At 46.8% G+C, this 13,763-nt stretch overlaps 1 long non-coding RNA gene across 1 annotated transcript in view; it reads left to right on the top strand.

Moving 5' to 3' along the window:
- LOC119236239 (uncharacterized) overlaps positions 1 to 7,118 on the top strand; it is a 32,526-nt gene extending 25,408 nt beyond the window's left edge. Inside the window, exons 11-12 of the long non-coding RNA XR_005123011.2 lie at positions 250 to 437; positions 4,137 to 7,118. This is a non-coding gene — a long non-coding RNA (uncharacterized LOC119236239). The remainder of the gene's footprint in view (positions 1 to 249; positions 438 to 4,136) is intronic.
- Positions 7,119 to 13,763: the final 6,645 nt, after the last annotated feature.

Below are 13,763 nucleotides of genomic sequence, written 5' to 3'. Positions count from 1 at the left end.
TATACTGTGTACACGTCGTGTGTCCCCACCAAAATCAGCACGCGAACAGTTCTACTCCTGCCACCCCAACCCAACCCCCTTTTCCATTTGAGTCCCCACCCTCACCCCCCCACCAAACCCCCGGCAATCTGTCTGTTCTCTATCATTCTTTTGGGTTTGTTGGTTTGTTTTTGAGAAAGTCACATAAATGGAAATATACAGTATGTGAGTTTGAGACTGCTTTCCTTCATCCAACATAATGCCTTCCAGGCTCAAAGAAGGGGAATGTGAGTAGCTCACTCCTGTCACTGCTGCCTTGAATCCTTCACATGGCTGTCACCCAGGCTGCTGAGCCACTCGCCTGCAGGAGGACATTGGGTCATTTCCATGTTTTCGCAATTATGGAGATTTATTAGCAGCTATAAACATATACCCAACAGGTTTTGGTGTGAACACAAGTAAGTATTCTTTCCCCTAGGATAAATCCCCCAGGAGTGGGGTGGCTGGGTCATTGGTGAGTATGTGTTTAATTTTATGAGAAACTGAAAAACTGTTTTCCAGAGTGACTGTACTATTTTGCATCCCCAAAAGCATTGTATGAGTTCTAGTTGCTCTACAAGCTCGTTAGCACTTGGCATTGTCAGGGTTTGATGTAGCCCATCCTGACATGTGGTGCTAGTTTTGCCCTAAAGACTCACGCAGGAGAAGCTGCATCATGTGTACACTTCCCACCCACGTACCCTCTTTCCTGGGGAATCTGTTCAAGTCTTTGCAAATTCTTTAATCAGCTACCTATGTTTTCTCTATTGAATTTTGAATAATTTTTTTGCTGGGTGTATGGTCAAAAAATTTTCTCCCAGTGATAAACTGAATTTCTTTAAGAGTCTTTTAACATTGTCTTCTTTTAACATATCTTTCACAGAATAGAAATTTTTGATTGTGATGAAGTCAATTTTTTCTTCTGGAGTGCTTTTGGTATCAAGTCTAGTAAGCTTTTCCTAATATCAGGTGACAAAGATTTTCCCCATTCTTGGCCTGAATTCTATTTTTCCATTTCTTTCACAGGTGTTCATAACTGTTTATGAAGGGATTTTTTTATTAGCAGCTTTAATGTGTTTGTCAGAAAATGTCAACATCTGTGTTATTTCATTGTCTATTATTTGTTCCCAAGAATGTTGAGATTTTCCTAATTTTTTACACATTGAGTGATCTTAGATTTTATCCTGGACATTTTGTATATTATGTTATGAGACATGGAGTCTTGTTCAAATCCTGTGTGCCAATCCCACAAGGTGGCTTAAGAGTTTGGGTATAAGAGAATAGAAAAGAAAGGGATAATGGGGAATTTCCACACTTTCTCTGAGTGTTAGAAGCAGTTCCCTGAACAAGACCAGAGTCCTCTCTGGGCTTCTCCTCGGGAAGTCTTCACCCGCTTCGAAGTTTGGAGATCTGATCACATGACCACAGTCATGGCAAACTCACCACCCATTTGGTGGGTCTTCAATTTCTGTTCTTCTTGCCTGTCCACAGTCATTTCCTTTTCAGAGTCCTCAGCTCGTTGCTCCATGCAATCTTTTCAGGTTTTACAGATTTATTCACTGGGAGAGACAGGGTAGGGTGTTTACTTCAGCTTACCTGGCATCAGGAGCTGCTGGCATCAAATTTTTTAAATGATTCATTCATTCGTTCAACATACTTGTCACAACATTCCTTAAGTCACATCACGTGTATGTTTGCTGCCTGTGCCACTGGAATGGGGGCTTCTCCAGCTAATGTGCCCAGTTTCAGTCTTACATGATGCTGTCTTAGGACTAAGCATAGGGAGGAACAAAAAATAGACTTCTAAACAGTACTTATTATAAGTACATAGCAGTTATCAGAAAATCCAGTTCAAACTGTTGTAAACAGTTGCAAGATTCAAATCACTTCTAGAAGGAGGTTTCCAAGGAAAATAAGAGCTCGGTGTTGCTTGGGCTACTGTGCCTGGGAAAATGTTAGATACTGATTGACTTATGTCTGGTTTTGCACCACACATGTTTCAAAGGTTTCTGCTAAGTAGCTTAGAATGTTCAGGTCCCACTGATGACATTGGCTTGGGGTCAGCTTCCCTGCGAGTCATGGGCTAGCTGGGCAAGGGGTGAGTATCCCCAGAAGGTATTGCATAGAGGGAGTGTGGTGATTAAATACTGGGTGGGCACAAAAATACTTATTACAAAAACTACCACACATAGAACTACATCTTACCAAAGCAGAGAATGGGTCTTCTTCATTGTGAATTTCCAGAATATTCTTAGTTAATGGCACTCCGTTAGCACTTGGTTGATTTTTAATAACTGGATTAAAGAGCTAAAACAATCAAGCTAGAGGGAATAAAATTCTAATCACGTTTAAAATTAGAACTCACAGTCCTAGGGTTAATTCTAGTTGTAGGCACTACATCTGAGACACATGTTTTGCTAGCGCTGTGTCTGTAAAGAACTGTCAAAATATTTTGAAGTTAAGTAATAATTTGGTATCTATTAAGATTCTATCCTCAAAAGTCTTTTTTGTGTGTGTGAACACAGCATTGAGGACGAAGCAAACCAACATCAAAATGTTCATTTTTTTTATAGCTCTTTATCTTAGCCTGTAGGCGAAGGGCTGTGATGCATTAATACATATCCCAAAACCCAAAATGGAACCATTCTTAGGAAAGGAACTGATGATCATTTAAGACACAGTGCCAGATGGGTGATTTTGATAATAAATGCTACTGAATCCCAAGAAGGATGAAAGCCCTTCAAAGCTCTCAGCCAAGGGGAGATTAGAACAAAATCCCATAGATCCTAAGACGATCCTAAGAATCAAGAATGGATTGTAAGGCAGACAAAGGGTCCAAAGTGAAAACAGAGACACAGAAAAGGAAGGGACACTGTGCTGAGTGTTCCCAACACCATACTCGGCCTGTCAATTCCCTGGGAGGACTCCGAGGACCCAGCATGCTCGTGGTTATGGTTTATTACAGGGAAAAAACACCAAGTAAATTGGCAAAGGGGAACGGTGAGCATCCAAGGGTCTCTCCCATCAAAGTAACAAGAAACTCACTAATTCCTGCAGCAACAAGTTGAGACAACGCATGCGGAATGTTGCCCACCCGGGAAACTCATTAGTGACTCAGGGCTTGGGATTTTTATCAGAGGCCAGTCGTGTGGCTGCGCCTCCTTAGCATGCACCAAAAATCCCAGACTCCCAGAAGGAAAGCTGGCATTAACATAAACATATGGCTTTGTATGAACAGCTTAGGCACCGTGAACCTCGCTTGTCAGTCAGGGTGTGGGAACCCTCCCAAGTCCTCAGGCCCCAGTCAAGGGCCAGCCCCATACACAGTCCGTTCAAAGGACAACAGTCATTGTGGCGATGGCAACTCTTTTTTGTACGCATGTTCAAGGGTTCAACATTAAGGTCAGGGCTTTTTTCTTCTCTATTCATGGGGGCTTGCCATAACAGTAATTAACATTTACTGCCCCTGCCCTGTGTCAATAATTGGGTGAGTTATTGGCCCTCTCTGAGTCCCAGCTTCCTTATCTGAAAGCAGAAACAAGGCTGACTCCAAAGTGGCCCAGTTAACCCAGGCAAGACATTGAAACACCTGCCCCCCCAGGGGAGATGCTAAGCATCACCCTCTTCTCCCCTCCCCACCCCCTTCCAAGCTTCTGATTTAGTGCAAGGGGAGAGCAAGTGGGATCATTCCCTTCCACTCACCCCACCTGCAGCCTGGCCTCCAAGGATGTCAGGCAGCCAAGCAAAGCAGGAGAAATGGGCTGGGAAAAAGGCTGGATTTATACCCTGCCTTCAAAGCACTTTAAGAATGTGCACAGCACAGCTTCATTTCTCTCGTGAAGCTCAAGAGACAGCCCAGATGTACAGAGATAAATGAGTCTCTCTAGAACAGGGCTTGATACCTAGGGTGATCAAAAAGCGTTTGTAGAATAAACAAGTGCATTAATAAATAAGTGACTGAAGAAATAAACCTGATTTCCCTCTCCCATGCAGAGAAGTTTTTAGAAAACTTCTTGCTTTGTGTTCAACCAGAGCAGAATTTGCAAACTCAGTCATTTGTCAGTTGTTGCCAACCCCACACCTTGGCTTACAAGAAACATTTATTCCTGCACTCACAGGTCCTCGGAGCCACCTTGGCTCGGCTGACGTGGATTGGGCTCTGCCAGGTTTAGTGCAGACTGGAGCTTGGATGCAGATCTGGTCCGTGAGGGTGTCTCCTGGGTCTGATGAGGGGGCATTGGCTGCCTGGGCACTGTCTTCTCATGACTAATCCATGGAGCAAGGTCAAGACAAGCTACAGGACACATAAAACTATTTTGCTCATCGTGTCCACTGATATTCAACTGGCCAACGCAAGTCGCATGGCCAAACCCACAAGGGGGGAGGGAAACACTCACCCTTCATCATGTGAGGGCAGAGAATGACTATTTGAACAATAATACAATCATTGGATGACCCAATGGATGCTCGTAAATGAATGAATGAATGACCGAATCTGAAATACCCTTCTGAGGGGACAAGAAATGACAGTGGCGGAGAACGCCCACCCACCCACAGCCATCTGCCGGCAGCTTGAGGCTCAGTGACAACAAGAACAACAAAACAATTGACCTGGGGGCTTCTAGCCTTTCGGGGATGGGAGGTGGGAGATCATCATCCCCACCGCCACCAGCAGGTGGATCCATACACATTTTAACTTCCATTTCAGCTTAAATCGCAGCTGCTGCTGTTGCCAGGGGATGCCTATCTTTCCACATGTTATTGTAGATCAGTTGCCTGCCGTTGCAATAAAGAACTCTCAATGGGTTGTCTGGAAATTCTAAATCAGGCTGCAGAGAGGCTGGTGGATAAACCAGGCAGGCTCCCCATCAAGGGTGATTGATGCCAGATTCAAGCAGGCAATCATGGGGTGCTGGCTTCTAGCAACCAGCCCCTACCACATATATCAGCTCAGGGAGGACATTAGCTTCCCCGCGGGTGAGGGCAGTGGGAGGTGCTGCTGGGCAACAGGAAGGATGGAAGGTGGCTGTAGAGGACTCCCTGGATCATTTGGCGTCCATGGAAAAGCCCTTGCCAGCTTGCTTTCTGTCTTTTTGGATCCCAGCTGTGTCCTTCCCCTGAAACAATGGAGGGAACAGAGAGATGGTCAGGTACCAAGTGGAGCATCATCAAATTGGAGTAGCCAGAACCCTGGGAAGACTTTCTAAGGGTTCATAGGCACAAGTTATAAGAGAAGCAATTTTGAGAGCTTTAACTGATATAAGTTCTATTTGCCACATCCTCCCTCACCAATGTCCTTCTTCCACTGCATAAAAAATAAGTTTATCAGACTTATGCCGACCTAAAACAGAAAGTGCACTCAAGATGGGTGATTCAAAGAGAATTTAATAGAGGAAATGTTCATAAATTTGTACGTGGGATAAAGAAAACCACAAAGGATAATGCAGGAGGGAAAGGGAAAGGAGAGAGAGAGATTTCCAGAACCGGGAGACATGGGCAACCGTGAGGAATGTGGGTTCCTGGAGAAGATGCAGCCACCCTGGGCCACTGGCAGGTGGGGGCATCTCCCCGCTGCCTGCTCCCTATTGGCCTTACCCAACTGGAAACCAAGAGGGAGCCTATTGACTGGTCAGCGGCTGGCAGGAGGAGGGCAGAGAGTAGGAGTCTGTCTACTCAGGAGACATCACCTGTCTGGAATCTTACAAAGGAGGCTGAGTTCATAACCCCAAAGGCACAATCACAGATTTCAGACTTTCAGGATTTAGTCTTTCGAGATTCCGCTGTTAGGGGTCGGGTCTTGCAGGATTATGAGGGGTGCTGAAACCTGAGTACTGTGTTCAAATTCTAGAACTAGCTCAAGGAGAGAGTGCTTTCTTTTCCTCCATTGCTCCTTTCCTGCTTCCTGCTGGCTGGAATGCGGACTCCGGTGTCTGCTCTGGCACAGGCCCGTGCAGACGCCAGGGGCCGTGAGTGAGCTGTGAGTGTGCAGAGACACAAGACAGAGGGGACAGGACCCTTGATGTCTCCGGAGCTACTGTGTTAGCCCTGGACTGTCCACAGTGACATGAGACAGAAATGCATTTTTATCTGTCTAAGACACTGCCCATTTAAGGAGAATTTCCGAGAAGAATGAAATCGCAAATCTCGTCACAGTGGGTGCCCCTGAGCTGGAAAGCTGGGGGGTGTTCAGAAGGTAATAACAGGCAGTTCCCATGAACACAGCAACTCTGATGAGAACCATTGTATAAAACTCAGGTAATGCCAACGTTCTGAGAAGGGCGGACACTCAGTGGACCGGCTGGGACAGTCTGGCCATGGGAGGTGGACCCTGAGACTAGAGGATGAAGGAGAGGGGAGCAAAGAGAACATGCCTCCCTTTCAAGGCTTGGAAAGGGGAGTCCACATTCCTGCCCAGCGAGAAGGGGAGACCAGACGACAGGAGTGACAGTCCCCGATCAACGCCGATGAGAATGTCCAGGCAATTAAGGTGACTTGGCATGGTCAGCACGTGGTCAGCCTGCAATGAAATCCCGAAGGAATGTCTGCATGACTAACACCCAGGGACAAAGGAGGAGCAGTGCAGTGTCTCAGACGAGGGCCTGAAAACACCGTCCCTGATCACAGACTTGTGATATGGGGCTGTGGGCATGGTGCCGCTTGAAAGGTATTGCGTGGCCACTGCTTGATCTGACTTCGAATGAGAGCATTCCAGCCTCGCTACGCCAATTATTCTTTCTCAGCTGCTCTGGCAACTTTTTCCACATACTTCAATCCGGTTCCTCTCTCCTTCAAGCCTGAGGTTAATCTCCATCCCTCTGGGACATCCATTGTGATCACCTCCGTCCCCAGCAATCTTTCCTCCTCTGACAGCAGGTAATTACCTTGCCTTGAATGCCGGATGCTGCCCTGTGACAGCTGTCCTGTGACATCCTGTATGGATTTTAGCTTTTTCCATTCCTTGTTTTGCAGCCTGCAGTGGGCAAACCGGGGTCCAACCCCAGTTCAATTCTACAGACTCATGTTCTAGCATCTCCCCCAGTTTGAAGAATTCTGTTTCTATTCCCACATTTTTAAGCTCTCATCTATATTTTTTATTATAGGTTTAAAGACATACTTAGATGTAAAAACATATTTAATGTTTATAATTATAAACATTATATATTAATATATAAGTATACATAAAAGCTATATTTTAGTAATCTATTTAAAAGAATGATAAATAAAATTAATATAGATGGGTATGATTTTGACATGTTACAAATATTGATTTTTTTAAAGAAAACTGTAGTATAGCTTTCAAAGTACATCCCATTGAAGCTCAGTACCCATTGTGGTTTCATGCCCATCACTCTGGATTTCTAAAAATGAATGTACAAACTTCGCTTTAATTATTAGGAATTCTGAATTATTTTTGTCTGTGAGGTTCTACTCCCATGGCAGAAATTTGGCCTTAATGTATCATATTCTTATTCTTGGAGGTTTTAAATTAATCATTCCATCATGGATCACAAACTGCAACAAAAATGTGCTTCTATGTTGAAATTCAAATTTGAAAAATTTCTTGGAGCACCGTCTTTGGAATTCAAAGCAAGCTATTTCTAATCAAATGGTTGTTATGGTTGTTAGCAGAACACAATTGATCAAAGCGACATAAACATGTCATAGCTCATGAGAAAGACTTATAAATCCCAAAAAGGTAAAATTCTTTGGGATAGATTCTCTTAATATGATCGGGAGCCTTTTTTCCATCAATGTGCTCATGACTGAGAACTATTATTTTAAAAAGCCAGGTTTCAGCATCAAGTCTATTCACACCACTTTGTCCTATCGGTGGGAGCCCTGGGACCTGTTCACGTAACCAAACAATGGCTGTGGGGCGGGGGCGGGGGGTGGTCGGGTAGGTCTGTTGTGTGCAGCTCAGTTGTCTGGGCTCCTGTCAAGTTAGATGCCAAACACAGTGGGGAGGTCTCTGATCATCTATGCACTGATATCTGTACGAGAATCTCCTTCAATTTCAGTGACATCGAAGAACCAAAAACAATCTGAGTCACAAGGATGTGGTCCCCGGTATATACCCAGATAGGACACCCACTTTCAGGGCCTGGGACTCATATTCTCAGTCCCAGGCAAATATTCCTAGTATTTGCTCCAAGCAGGAAAGGCACCTTTCTCACTCAGGTTCCCCGGTAGATCACCAAGCTCTAGTTAGTATTAACCTAAGGGATTTGGGATCATAATCCCAAAGAGCAAAGTAATAAAAGCTCAAAATTCCCAAAGTCTGAAGTCCCCACGATCACAAGCTGAAAAATGGGAATCCCCAAAACTGCTGTTCCATCAGCGGGTGCTCCTAGTGGTCACAGAGATGGTTCCTGGTCTGATTCTGTCTCGTGAGCCTTGTTTTCCTGCCATTCCTCCTGACAGCAGGATGGGAGAGTCTGTGAGATCGTCCGCTCCGGAGAGGATTTCCATGCACACGTGACCTCAGATTGGGAGAAGAGTCTCGAGGCTCCTTCTTCACGCCCCAGGAAGCACAGGGCAGGGCGCCCGCACAGATGGCAGCTCTCCAGGTACAGGAGGAAGCAAGTGAGCACGTGCTCATGTTCTCTCTCCCAGAGAATACGCCCTTTGCCAAAGGTCAAGAAATGCCCCCGAAAGCATTTTTGGGTCTTTGCTTCTTCAGCATTCTTCTTGCAGGATTTTGATCTTCGGAATTTCAGCCTTTGGGATTCTGATATTTAGGATTATGATCCAAACCCCTTAGGCTTATATTCTATAATTCAGTGATTTGGCCACATCTATCAGCCAGGATGGGAATATAGCCTTATTCTACCTGGTGGTGTGCCAGGCAAAAATATCTGGGTCCCTAAAACAGAAGAGTAAAGCACAGGTGTACAGGAGCAGATGCCCCTCCCCCGCCTGCCTCCCCCGCAATTCCTAAGAAAATCCTGACTTGCTCCTAATCCCCATCAACATTCAGTATTTGTAGATACATGTTCACAGGCAGACTCTTCCCTTGACTTACAATCCAAGTCTCACATTTGGGAGCAAAAAATGGTATGTTTTCTGCCTACAGTCACACTGCTGTGTTAAGCACTTAAAATTCTGTTAAGAGTGCAGCTCTCCTATTGCATGTTCTTAACCACCAAATTGGAGGAGACACAGGAAACTTTGGGGGCTGTGGAGATATCTGTTACCCTGGCTGCAGCGATGGCTTCACGGGGGTGGGCATCAGATTGTATGCACGAGATGGGGGCACCTGGATGAAGCTGCTTTAAAATGAATAAATAAGAGCATGCTCTGCCCAGCTAGCCTGTCAGCTGTCCCAGGAAGTGAGCAGGAGGGCCCTGGCACACCCACTTGAGGGGTGGCCGCCCAGTGGACACCAGCTGTCCAGACACAGAAGCGACAGTGGAGGTCAGCGCACATCTGCGTGTTCTTGGTCACCGGCAACAGACTCACTCTAGCTCTCTAAGCAGAAAAGGAATTTAGGGGAAAGCTCTGGGAGCACACAGCCTCCAGGAAAGAACAGCAGACCAGGCTTCTCGAAATCTGTGCAGCTGGAAATAATGCTTTGAGGACCATCCCCCGGCAAGTGACCTTTCCAACAAAGGCAGAGGAGCTAAGTGACTTGGGATGGGAAACCTAGGGAAAATTGTTTTAGTAATTAAAAGTAGCTTAGGTTGGAGCATTTGAATTAGCTCAGACTTTGCTCCTGGAGTCCAAATGGGGACTTCAGTGTCTTGTCTTGTTTACTGGAGACATAACACCTCGATCCACGCTGAGCAAATGCTGGGTGAACAGCACTTGAGCCCTAATCACTGATTAGATAGAAGGTCAGACATAGCAAAAACCTATTGACTTATTTGTGAGAAGGAGCCAAGAAACGAGCCACCATTTCTTCAAGAGCAGGTCAGTTGACTACTCCAAGGGACGACACGTGTCCCTGAATTCAGCGTATGTGTCTGCTGTCTTCTGAGGGAAACTTCTAATCCAGATTCCTGGGGACAATTTTTTTCCACTTTTTCTCTTCCAGACTGTTTAAATAAACTATTGATTTTGTTTTCAATGTAATTTAAGGGGTAATATAGTTCCGATTTGATAACTAGCACCGTAATGCATTTGGCGTAAACAAATTTTAGGGTTTCAATTTGTCATTTTTGTCATCAAAATCGACCCCATGAAGATTAGCCCATGGAGACTGCTGTGTAAGCTGGATGGGTGTGAAATTATATGTAACGTACATGATTCAGAGGCCAATGGCCAAGAGGGAAAATTGGTAGGGGAAGTGGAAGTCTCTTCCAGACCCGCATTCTTCAAGAGTAAGTTAACGTTGTGTATGGGGAGGGAGGCTGAACTGAAATGTATTTTTTGAGAATTCAACCAAATTTATTTGAGTTAGGTCAAAAATAGTTGTCAAAATAGTGTCTTTGCAAAGCGGGGCATGTTGACTGTAAGAAAAGGAGCACCAGGTCTCAAAGAGGCACTGTGTCCATCTTAGAAGACATTTGGTGACGGCAGAAAACCCCCATCCAGCTGGCTTAAACGAAGGAAAGGAATAGATGGGCTCATGTCCAGGTAAGACCAGTGATGAGCTAGATTTGGGCCTATCTAAATTCAGGGGCCACGACTCTCTCTTCTGTCCATCCTGGCACAATGGTCCTTAACTTCACACTCAAGAAACTTACATTCTCCCTGCCCCCTCCAGATCCCTGCAAGAGCCCCTTGTCTGAACCTCTAGCCAAGGCCCAGGATTGGCTCGGATTGGCTCTAACCAGATCACATGACCAACCCTGCAGCTGCCCTCCCAGCCCCTACTCCTTCCAGGCTCTACCCCTCTCTGATTGTCCTCAACAGCTGGCAGCTCCAGGCCCCACATCTGTACAGGCTCCTTCCTGCACGATGTCCTTGGGCCCTGTGCCTCATTCCAGCCCACAGAGCTTCAGCAAGGTCAGAGCCAGGCCTGGCTCTCCCATCTTCCCAGGAACACTGTCGGTATCCCAAGAGTTTTGATATAAGAGAGGCCCTCATTCACTCTCACTCGGCCAGTCATTTATCCATGAATTCACTCAACAAATATTTATGATGCCTGCTATGTGCCAGGCACTGTTCTGGATAAGCGGATGTGAGGCCCGTCCTATGGAAAAGAAAAAGGGAAAATATCGTTGCCTCTTTTGGAAAGTATTCTGGTATCAAATTATGAAAGGCTTTAGTGGGTCCAGAATGTTTAGAGGAGGGCCTTGGAGGCAGTAATGTTTTGGAAAGGGACGGACAGGAACTTTGTATGGCTGTGTGTTCTGACTCTCCCCTGCTTTGGGAAACAGAACTGGGTGCTCCTTCTCCTCCCTCTGAGCTGAGAGGCCCCTGGGGGTCATGCTGCAGGCACTGGTGAGGATGGACGAGGTGGCATGTGTTGTTTCACTGAAGCACTCCTCACAGTAGGCACAGGCTCTGGGGTTCTGCCCTGCACTGGGATGATGGGAGCCCGGTGCCAGCTGACACCCAAGATAGAAGCCCCCCACACAGCTGGGTCCACACAGAGACAGTGTCCTTGAAGATCATCTGCAAGGACAGTCAGTTTTTCAAGGGAAAGAAAAAGAAATCTTGATGTGTTGAACCGTAACAGGGGGGGTCCCCAGGAAAGGGAGAGGTTCCAGGTTTCCTGCCTTACCCAAGGGCAGGTGGAGCTGAGAAGGGAGAGAAGAAGCTGCAGAGGAGACTGAGGAAGGAGGAAGCAGGATGGAGCCAGAAGGAGACCTGGAGGAGGCACATGGAGCCGAGAGACACGTGAGGAAACTGCACTTGCCTTTTGGTCGTGGACCGGGTGACAGAGACGTGGGTGAGAGACCCGGGGGGAGGTGACAATGGCGGTTTTTGTCTTGATTTTGATTTTGCTCTTTTCCTCCCAAACTTGTCTGGTTATTTCTGACCCTTTTTTGTGGGTCCCCACTTGAAGGTGCTTTAGTGGGTCCCCACTTGAAGGTACTTTAGACTTGTGGCAGGCTTTGGGGCCTTGCTCTGGGCCAATCCCATTTGGATGGACTTTTACCCATGAGGGGACGGGTAACTGTGGGTGTTTGATTTAGAAACTAGATTCTTTGTCTTTCCTGTATTGTTTTCTAATTGTATTAAAGTTCCTTCCCATTAACGTCTCATGTGTTTTGTGTTGATGCGGCGGATGTTTAGAGCAGGAGGTTTGCGGGGTCTGGGCTGCCCCTCTCCCTGCCCTGTAACAGAACCATGGTGACTTGGGGTTTTGTGTTGCTCTAGCATAACCCAGTCTTTACTGGTTGGTGTGGGGCTGGGGGCCAGGGGAGGGAGGTTGGGAGACTGACTCCAGGGTGTTCACAGAGTGTCACCCTCACTACATGGAGTGCATTTCCCAGATCCTCATAGTCACACAGCTTCCTAAGGAATATCTCCCTTTCCTTAGTGTCATGTTATATGGGATGCACCGCGGGCACTGATAGGTACCCTGAGCCTCTCTTCCCAAGCCATCCTATGGAACCACCATTAATTTTAAAATAATAAAATCATCATTCAACTCATTTCATTTTCAATGGAAGGAAATTAAAGATCAACTAAGTAAACTCCGGGACTCAGGTGTGTAAAGATTTCTTAAGGGCCAAACCTCGAGACTTAATTAAGAGGCATCAGGCTATTAAACAGAGGTTGACGGAGCGCAGTGGATTCTGGGCTGCAAAGACTTGGTTTTTATTAGTCTTCTTTGCTTCTATGAAAGAAAGTGGGTTTGCATTCCACCTGGGGACTAATTCTTCTGTCACTGTGAAATCTGTAGAGGCAGGGATGTCCATCCCAAGCCCAATCCACAGCTGCCTTTCATTTTTTATGGTTTGGGAGCAGAATTCAGCTCTTCCACCCAGCGTGTTTGGTTCCCCCACAAGCGAACAGCAGTGGCTGCAGCGAAACTTCGATTCAACACAATTTGTTTCCCCTGATCTGGGCTCCATGGGTCAAAGGCTTGGCCCCAGATCCTGCAGGAATGTGACTCTTTGCAATAGTTTTATGCAAATAACACCCAAGGCTTGGTGTGGTAATAATGATTTCAGGGAGAAAGCAGGCCGGGAGAGAGGAGAGAAGAGGAAAGAAGAGAAGGGCTTAGGGAGAGAGATGGAGGACAAGGCAGAGGAGCAGGAAGATCACAACAACAAGGAGAGAGGAAGAGGGAAGCCTTGGCGAGGACAGATGAGAGGTGCCGGCAAGGCCAGGTGAGGGCCAGGAGCAGACACTCAGGCCTGCTCCTCAGCAGGGCAGGTGGTGGTGGAAAGGGTCCCTGCTCCGAGCGCCCCCTAAAGTTGTGAGAGCAAATGAGCCCCGCTGTGAGAAATGCTGTATATAAAAACGGCCCAGGGCTCCTTACACAGCCTCAGCTATTCCCAGGAGCAGGGAGAGAAGAGCCGGACCTGCAAGTCAGGGAGCAGGAGGAGGAATTCCATTCGAGGGCTCCTGGCTCTGGGGGCACGCAGACAGGCAGGCCCCTCACACCTGGGTGCCCTTCCCTCCCGCACTCAACTACCTGAGCCCACGCACCTGCCTTCCGGCCATCTCCCCTCTAACAATGGCCCTTTCCTGTTGTAGAAGAGGCGCGATCTTCACCCACGCTGAGCCCCCCAGAGTGCCTGGCACCCAAGGGTACGAGCCTCCCACACACAGCACAGAGGTAGCTGTAACGCTGGGATCTGGGGTGAATGTCCTTCAGTTAATATTCCCTGGTCCCCTGTCCACCC

This window comes from Talpa occidentalis, unplaced genomic scaffold (genome assembly GCF_014898055.3).
Source record: "Talpa occidentalis isolate TD23 unplaced genomic scaffold, MPIMG_talOcc4v2.1 talOcc4.10, whole genome shotgun sequence".
NCBI classification, from domain to species: Eukaryota; Metazoa; Chordata; class Mammalia; order Eulipotyphla; family Talpidae; genus Talpa; species Talpa occidentalis.
Note: the sequence above shows the minus strand (reverse complement) of the source record. Positions and strands in the feature narration are given on the sequence as shown.